This window comes from Pempheris klunzingeri, chromosome 22 (assembly GCF_042242105.1).
Source record: "Pempheris klunzingeri isolate RE-2024b chromosome 22, fPemKlu1.hap1, whole genome shotgun sequence".
Lineage (NCBI taxonomy): Eukaryota > Metazoa > Chordata > Actinopteri > Acropomatiformes > Pempheridae > Pempheris > Pempheris klunzingeri.
In genome coordinates this window covers 96,546-105,000 of record NC_092033.1, presented here as the reverse complement: position 1 = coordinate 105,000, position 8,455 = coordinate 96,546, and the positions used below count along the sequence as shown (strand labels likewise).

Sequence of the window (8,455 nt, the reverse complement as noted above, 5' to 3'; positions counted from 1 at the left end):
GTCGCTGTTTTTATCGATCTCTTTGATGTCGCTGTTTTTATCGATCTCTTTAATGTCGCTGTTTTTATCGATCTCTTTGATGTCGCTGTTTTTATCGATCTCTTTGATGTCGCTGTTTTTATCGATCTCTTTAATGTCGCTGTTTTTATCGATCTCTTTGATGTCGCTGTTTTTATTGATCTCATCTTATTGGTCAGTGTTTGTGTATTTACCGCTTGAGAGCTGCTGACTGTTTCCTCCACAGTCTCACTTTATTTCATATCAATTAATCAATCAATCTTAATTTATACAGCACCAGTTCATAACAGCTTCTCTCAGACTGACCAAACTCTCTGATTCAACACTGAGCTTCTCTTCTATCTAACTGGAGCCTCTCTGACTCTGACCAGGATAACTAGTACAACTAACCAACCGGAGGACTCACCTGTGTGTACAGCCGGACTTCTCTTCACCAGGACTCTTCACCCGGACTCTTCACCAGGACTCGGACGTGTTCGTCCCTCCTCGGTTCGTCTCTTTTCTCTCCGACCATCACACACTCAGAGCTCTTTCCGTCCGGCCGCAGCCAATCCGGTGCCGCCTAAAATATTCTCCCGATGTGATTGGTCCACTTCAGCAAGCGCGAAAGCTCGGTTAATGACATCAGACGTCTCGGTCTTCGTACTCGCTTCTCATTGGCTGGAGGAGCAGGGGCGGAGGGAGGAGGGGAGGGGGGTTAAGCTGGTCCTGCCACGTCATCAGAAGTGAGACTGGAAAACTTTCCAAAATATGGAGACGGTTGCTAAGGAGACAAAACAATCTCTGGTTCCTGTGGATCCTGGTCCTGTTTCTGCTGATGTGGTTCCCTGGTTCCTATGGATCCTGGTCCTGGTCCCGCTGATGTGGTTCTCCATCAGCCAATGGATGTGCGTCTGTCCGAGGCTACAGCCTGTCCGTCCTTGGGAGCTGGATCTCTCCTTCACTGTGGTGCTCCCGGAGGTTTCTCTTTTCCCACTGGGTTTTTTGAGTTTTTCCTTCCCGAAGAAGGAGGGTCATAAAGGGCAGGTGATGCCTCGGACGGATCCACCGGACTGATCCATTGGCCTCATCGACTGCTGGACTCTTTATTAGATTGTTTGTTCGCTTACACTTGTTTATTTCAGTGAACTTTGTAAAGCACTGTGAGACTCTGTTGTGATATTGGGCTATACAAATAAAATGAATTGAATTGAAAACACAGATACAGTGATCCTCACCTCCACCCTGTCCGCCATCCTCTCCTCCACCCAGTCCTCCATCCTCTCCTCCACCCTGTCCTCCATCCTCACCCACACCCAGTCCTCCATCCTGTCCTCCATCCTCACCTCCACCCTGTGCGCCATCCTCTCCTCCACCCTGTCTGCCATCATCTCCTCCACCCTGTCCTCCATCCTCTCCTCCACCCTGTCCTCCATCCTGTCCTCCATCCTCACCTCCACCATCTCCTCCACCCTGTTCTCCATCCTCTCATCCACCCTGTCCTCCATCCTGTCTTCCATCCTCACCTCCACCCTGTCCTCCATCCTCTCCTCCACCCTGTCCTCCATCCTGTCCTCCATCCTGTCTTCCATCCTTACCTCCATCCTGTCCTCCATCCTCTCCTCCACCCTGTCCTCCACTCTCACCTCCACCCTGTCCTCCACTCTGTCCTCCACTCTCACCTCCACCATCTATTCCACCCTGTCCTCCATCCTGTCATCCACCCTGTCCTACGCCCTGTTCTCCATCCTCTCATCCACCTTGTCCTCCATCCTGTCTTCCATCCTTACCTCCACCCTGTCCTCCATCCTCTCCTCCACCCTGTCCTCCACTCTCACCTCCACCCTGTCCTCCACTCTGTCCTCCACTCTCACCTCCACCATCTATTCCACCCTGTCCTCCATCCTGTCATCCACCCTGTCCTCCATACTCTCATCCACCCTGTCCTCCACCTGTCTTGTGGGGTTGGGGTTGGGGCAGGGCACTCTGCATATGAAGTGTGGATGGAGACACCAGTGTGATGTGTGAGGGCCGTTTCACCTTGAACTCTGTTTTGAAGGTGGTGCAGCCTGACGGCTCCACTGTGGCCCTAAAACCAGGCCGAGGTCGCAGGAGATCTGCTGCTCTGTGTTTCAGACTCCACACTGATAAACTGTCTCCACTGAAAAATGTGCTGATTGTGACGTGAAGGACGCGGCGAGAGCCTCACTGTTGTCACTTCCTGTTAAACATTTATCTACATAAAAACACGACAGTGTCCTTGACAGCTCAATAACATGGTGGGCTGCTGTTGAAGTCATCAGTCTGAATTATTTTCTCCTTGATTCAAAAAACAATCAAGCTTTTTGTTCAGTTTTCATGGCGGAAGCAGTGTCATTATCCATTACCCTCAGTGACCATTTCTATGGAGAAGAACTTTTCATTACCTTACAAAAGTTTTATTATTACTATGACATATATACATATATGCTGTGTAAATACGGGAATTTAAATCAATCAATCAATCTTTATTTATAGAGCACCAACAGCATTATCTCAAGACGCTTTCCATAAAGAGCAGCTCAGACCAAACTGTTTAATAAGAGAGAGACCAAAGATTCAGGAATTCAACATGACGGATTCAAGAATCCCCACAGAGCAGCTCAGAGGTTAGATTAGGACACAGTGGAGGAAGATCTCCCCTTTAACGGGGAGAGGAACTCCCCTTTAACGAGACAAACTCCCCTTTACCGGGAAGAAACCTTGAAAAACACCAGGCTCAGAGGGGGGTGGCTGTCTGTGCTTTTGAGAGAGAGAGAGAGAGCAACCATAACCCTAGATTCAAGAATCCCCACAGAGCAGCTCAGAGGTTAGATTAGGACACAGTGGAGGAAGATCTCCCCTTTAACGGGAAGAAACCTGGAACAGAACCAGGATCAGAGGGTGGGGCTTCTGTCAGGGTCCATGTTGGGTGGAGGTTGGACAGAGAGAGTGAGACACAGAGACAGAGAGAGACAGAGAGAGAGACAGAGAGAGAGAGACAGAGAGAGAGAGAGAGACAGACAGAGAGCGACAACACAAACGGTAACCACCATACTAACAGTGACTACAGCACTGTAGTGACTAAAAAATTAGCAGTATGTTATTAGTGAAAAACATGACGAGTGGCTGACGATCTGCATCAGTGGTTCATGAAGCCAGAGAACCACAGCAGGAGAACCAGGACCAGGATCCACAGGAACCAGAGAACCGCAGCAGGAGAACCAGGACCAGGATCCACAGGAACCAGAGAACCGCAGCAGGCAAACCAGGACGAGGATCCACAGGAACCAGAGAACCACAGCAGGAGAACCAGGACCAGGATCCACAGGAACCAGAGAGATGAGAAAAGCACAGAAAGGCTCCGGGGAAGATACCAAGTTAGTAACAGACATTAAAGAGACATGAAGCATCAGGATGGAGAGGAAGAGGAGGAGAGAGGAGCCCAGTGCATCATGGGAGTCCCTCGGCAGTGTGAGCCGACAGCAGCATAACTAGCAATAAACTATAGGCTTCATCACTAAGGAAGGTTTTTAGTCTACTCTGAAATATAGAGAGGGTGTCTGCCCCCCGAACCCAGACTGGAAGGAGGTTCCACAGGAGAGGAGCCTGATAGCTGAAAGCTCTGGCTCCATCACTACTTTAGAGGACTTTAGGAACCACCAGTAGGCCTGCAGTCTGGGAGCACAGTGCTATGAGGTATGATCTCTTTAAGATATGATGGAGCCTGACCCTTCAGAACCTTGTAGGCGAGGAGAAGGATTTTAAACTCTATTCTACTGGAAGCCAGTGAAGAGAAGCCAGGGTTAGTGGTTAAGGTTATGGGTGGGGTTATAGGTGTTAAGGTTAGGGTCAGGTGTCAGGGTAGGGACAGAGGTTAGGGTTAGGAGTGGGGGTTTAGGGGCTAAGATTAGGGTCCGGTAAGGGGGGTTGGGGGTAGGGGTGAAGGAAAGGAATAAGGGTAAAAGAAAATAGGGGTAGAAGTTGCCGTTGGCGGGTGGGGTTAGGGTCAGGGATCAGGGTTCACTGGGGAGAGGGAGTGAGTTGGTAAGTAGTGGTGGGTTCCGGAGGTGAGAGGATGGACAGCTGGTGTGTGCCACCTGGAGGGAGGACAGAGGAGGGAGCCGGTGACTTCTAAAAACAACCTGGGTCCTGCTATGAAAGTGCTGAGGGGTTTGCATAAAAGAAAGTGCGTGCAAATAAAAGGTAAGTGCTCTAAAACTCTATACATAGTATAAATAAAAAACATGCTAAAAAACAAATCACAATAAAACCAAGCAGGATAAAATGATTATATTATATAAGACAACCCTTTTCCCCTCCTCTGTCTGTCTATTAGGGCCTCCAAGGTGACGACTCTGGTGCACTGCTGGTTAAAAGTTGATGCTCCATCCAAATATGAGGGTATGTTGTTGTTAAAAAGGTAAGGGACATGTACCAATAAATAGTTCTATAAAAATAATGAAACAGTCATATAATATATATAAAAAAGGCATGTTCTATTTGTTAGTAAAATTCATAGTTCATAAATACAATAAGAGATATAAATAACAAAATAAGTGCTAAAATGACATGCATCACGCTGCTAAAAACCAGGAGTGAAATCCCATAAAAGACACACTTCATCACAAAACAATAAAAGGGTTAGTAGGTACCATAAAACACAATAAGAAACAATAAAAATGTGCCACAAAACAATAAAACAATAAAACAGTCAATAAATAGTTAAAGTAAATTAAAATAAATAAGTTTTCAAATTAGTTAGGTACTGTCCCTTATTGCTCTTTTGTTTCTCCCTTGGGGGATTTCAGCAGTAGTTCCCCACTTTGTCCAGCAGGTGAAGGCACCTTCACTGCTATCCCAGTCTTTCATTAAGTTGGGAAGCAGGTTTTCAGTTTGCTTATCCACCGTCTTTCAGTTCTTTGTCTCTGTTGTTTTGTCCAGTTTATGTTTGTTTCTAGTCCAAATATTGTTATGTTGTCTGTGGTGTGTTCATGGAGGTGAGTGTAGAGTACTGTGATTCTGTCCATTTTTTGTATGTGATATATATGTTGTTTCAGTCTGGCTATGAGTGTGTTTTGTGTTTCTCCCACGTCTATTTTTTGGCATAATTTACATTGAATTCCATAGACCAAGTTGGTTGTGTTGAGGTCTATGATATGCCATATAGGGGTTCCTGATCCTGATAAATTATTTAAAATAAATTTGGGTTTTAAAAGATATCTACTGTAGTCCTGTGATTTTCCTCTCCCCTGTGTGAGGCTGGAATGGACTAATGTGTCCTTCAGATTCTTGTTCCTTCTGTAGGCTGAGATGATTCTGTATCTCTCCAGATCCCCATTGGCTGTTTGGGCTTCCTGGAACTGGGATTTAACCTTAGAGCCGAGCCTCACCAGGTACTGGGAGTACATCGCCACAAACGGTACAGTGATTGTGTTATCAGTTTCTCTGCTGTATTTCCCTCCTCTCAGAAATATTTGTTTCACCTCCCCTTTGATTTCCCTCAGGAAGCGTCTGGAGTAGCCACTGGGTCTCAGCGCTGCAAAGAGTATAGATGTGGCCTCTGGGAAGCAACAGATTCTATGGAAGCGGATGAGTTGTGATTTAATGAGACCTTTGTATGTATGCTTAGGGTGGAAACTGGATTTATGTAGAAGTGCATGTCTGTCTGTCTCCTTAAAGAATAATCTTATAGCTAATTTTTTGTGTGTTTCATCGTGGGGGGTGAAAAAAACCTGTGTCCAAAAATTCTATTTTTTCTGTTTGTATATTATGTGTTATGGTTATGGATGGATGGTGTGTGTTCAGGACTGTGAGGAACTCCTGAAACTCTGCTGTGGAGATCCCCCAGATCTCAAAGATCTGTAATATGTTAACGGTAGGTGTTTGCATTTTGTGAAAGCTGTTTCTTCCCAGAGGCACATATAGAGATTTGCATACGCTGGTGCAAATTTCTTCCCCATGGCTGTCCCGTGTGTCTGGAGGTAATATTCCCCATTAAACTCAAAATCGTTCCTGGTGAGGCTCAGCTCCAGCAGCTCCAGAATATCCCCATCCGGGCGTTTAGGGTCAGGAAATTTATAAAAAATTTCCCTGATGGCTTGGAGGCCCAGAGTCGTGTCGATATTTGTGTAAAGGGAATTGATGTCTATTGAAAATAAAAATGCATGATGTGTCACAATCTGCTGTGCTGGTCTGCTGCTCCTGGTATTTTTCCACACTCTCTGACCTACTTACCTGGCCACGCCTCCCTATCAGTGGCAATCACCCTCACCTGGTTCCCCAGCTGCATTCAATTACACTCACCTGCCTATTTAGGCTCAGCAGTAGACTCATTCAGTGCCAGATTGTCTTCGCTCCATGCCTGACCTTCCAGCACTCCTGTTCGGACTGATTTCCTGGTTTCGACCCTTTTTGCCCCTGACTACAGTTCCTCGTCTCTGCCCTGGTAATTACCTAAGCCTTCTGTTCCTGACCACGAGCTACGCCTGTGTCCGTCCTGTCTTCTGTCTGCCTGCTGACAGCCTGACCTCCTGCCTGTCACCGATTCTCCGCCTGATTGCTCTTCCAGTACTGTGCTGCTATTGGGTCCTGCAAACACCCGTTACATGATGTGGTACCTGGATTCCTTTGAGTTTATTAACGAAGTCATATGTATCCTGAATGTAACTGTTATGTTTTTGAGAAAGTGGATTGAGGTAGAAGTCGATGTATTCTGCTACTCGACACGACTCTGAGCCACAATCGCTCACTATGGGTCTGCCGCACGGGACCTCGGAGGGGATCGTCCAACTCACAGGAGGCTTGTGGATCTTAGGTAACAGGTAGAATGTTCTGGGTCGGGGGATGTCCGGGCCTGAGAGATAATGTAGTTGTTTTGTTGTTATAAATGTATTGTTATGTAATCTGAATAAAATGTTATGAATGAGTTTCTGAGTTTCAGGTTGAATTGACTGAGTTAATGGGATGTAATGTTTGTTATTGTTTAATTGTCTGTGTGCTTCATAAAGATATTGATATTTGTCCATTATAGCTATTTGTGATCCTTTATCAGCCGGTTTGATGACTATATCCTGATTGTTGCTAAGTGATTTAATTGCCTGTAATTGTGCCGGAGAAAGGTTATACTGGGTGGGTGGTCTGGGTCTATAGTGGCTGAAACTATCTAGGTCCTTGTGGATGAGTAATTGAATGGAATCTGAAACTGAATCTAGCCTGGGGTCCCATGTGGAGGGATTTGTGAACGGTTGGTAGGTGTAATTGTTGGTGTAATTAAAATGATCCAAAATTTTAAGCCTCCTGTGGAAGGTATGAAGATCCCTCCTCAGCTCCGCGCGGCTACGTGGGCCTGGAGTGGGGATAAACGTCAGACCCCTTTCCAGGACCTCCTTCTGCTCCGCGGTGAGTTCAAGGGACCTGGAGAGATTGGTTATATTCCCGAGGGGGGCGGGGTTAGTACAGTTAACCCCCCTCACATGTTTAAATCCGCCAGCCACCTTTTCAGGATTTTGGTTGCTGTGCCCGGTGTCCAGTGGACTGGGTCGTGTGGCTGCGTTCTGAAAATGAGGGGGTTAATTTCAGGTAAGAATTTGCATTTCCTGCTGATATTCTCATTAAGAGCCTCCAGGAGGATCCGCTGCTGCACATCCAGCCTGGGGGAGAAGTTAATGACAGGGACATACACGCATGCATTAGGGAACCTGCTCGCAGCCGTCCTCAGCAGTTGTAGTAACTGCTTCCAGGTGGTTGATTCCTGCTGTTTTTGCAGGCAATTATTTAGGCCTGCTGAAATGACCAACTTTCGGACGTCAGGATTTGGACCGAGCTTTTCCAGGACCCCATTCAGGTGGTAGAACGTGGCCCCTGGAAAGCTGTCGATTTGGACCTCCTCGTCTTTAAAAGAAGGTATTCGTGCCAGATTGGAGTCTCCCAGAATAAGTATTGGTTTGTGCACCATGAGGGACCATTCTTGGATTTTTCTATGCGTGCGTGTGTGTCTGTGTGTGGTAGTGTTGTCTGGTGGTGTAATGTCTGTTAGGTGCGTGTATGCGAGTGGCCATCAGTGGTTGTGGTGTCTGGTGAGGTGCAGGGCCATTCTCAGCCCTGCTCCTAGGCCCAGCCCCGGCCTTGTGTGTAAAAGGCATTACGTGTAGAGGGCTCTTACCTTGGTCCCGCATCCGGTGGTTTCCTCTCTTGGGGGTTGGTGGTCCAGGCCCGGCCGCGTTGTAGTCCTGGAAAGGTTTTGGATCTTGGCCGGGTGGAGGTTGTAGTCCCCGTTATGGTCGCCAGTGGTTGGTGTTAAAGGCAATTAAAAGAGTCTCTTTTTGCCAGTTGGCTCCAGGTGGTTAAAAAGGAGGAGAGTTTATCCGGGCGTTTAAAAAGGGTCGAGCCCCCCCACTTGGTTAAAATTAAGTTTTATTAATTTAAAAAGGTGTCAAAC

The 8,455-nt window shown here is 46.9% G+C and overlaps 1 protein-coding gene across 1 annotated transcript in view; it reads right to left on the bottom strand.

The window, feature by feature from the left end:
- The window catches only part of calua (calumenin a), a 4,654-nt gene extending 4,154 nt beyond the window's left edge, over nucleotides 1-500 (bottom strand). The window contains exon 1 of the mRNA XM_070854126.1: nucleotides 425-500. The gene's annotated coding sequence lies outside the window, so the exon portion shown is untranslated. The remainder of the gene's footprint in view (nucleotides 1-424) is intronic.
- Between the last annotated feature and the right edge of the window lie 7,955 nt (nucleotides 501-8,455).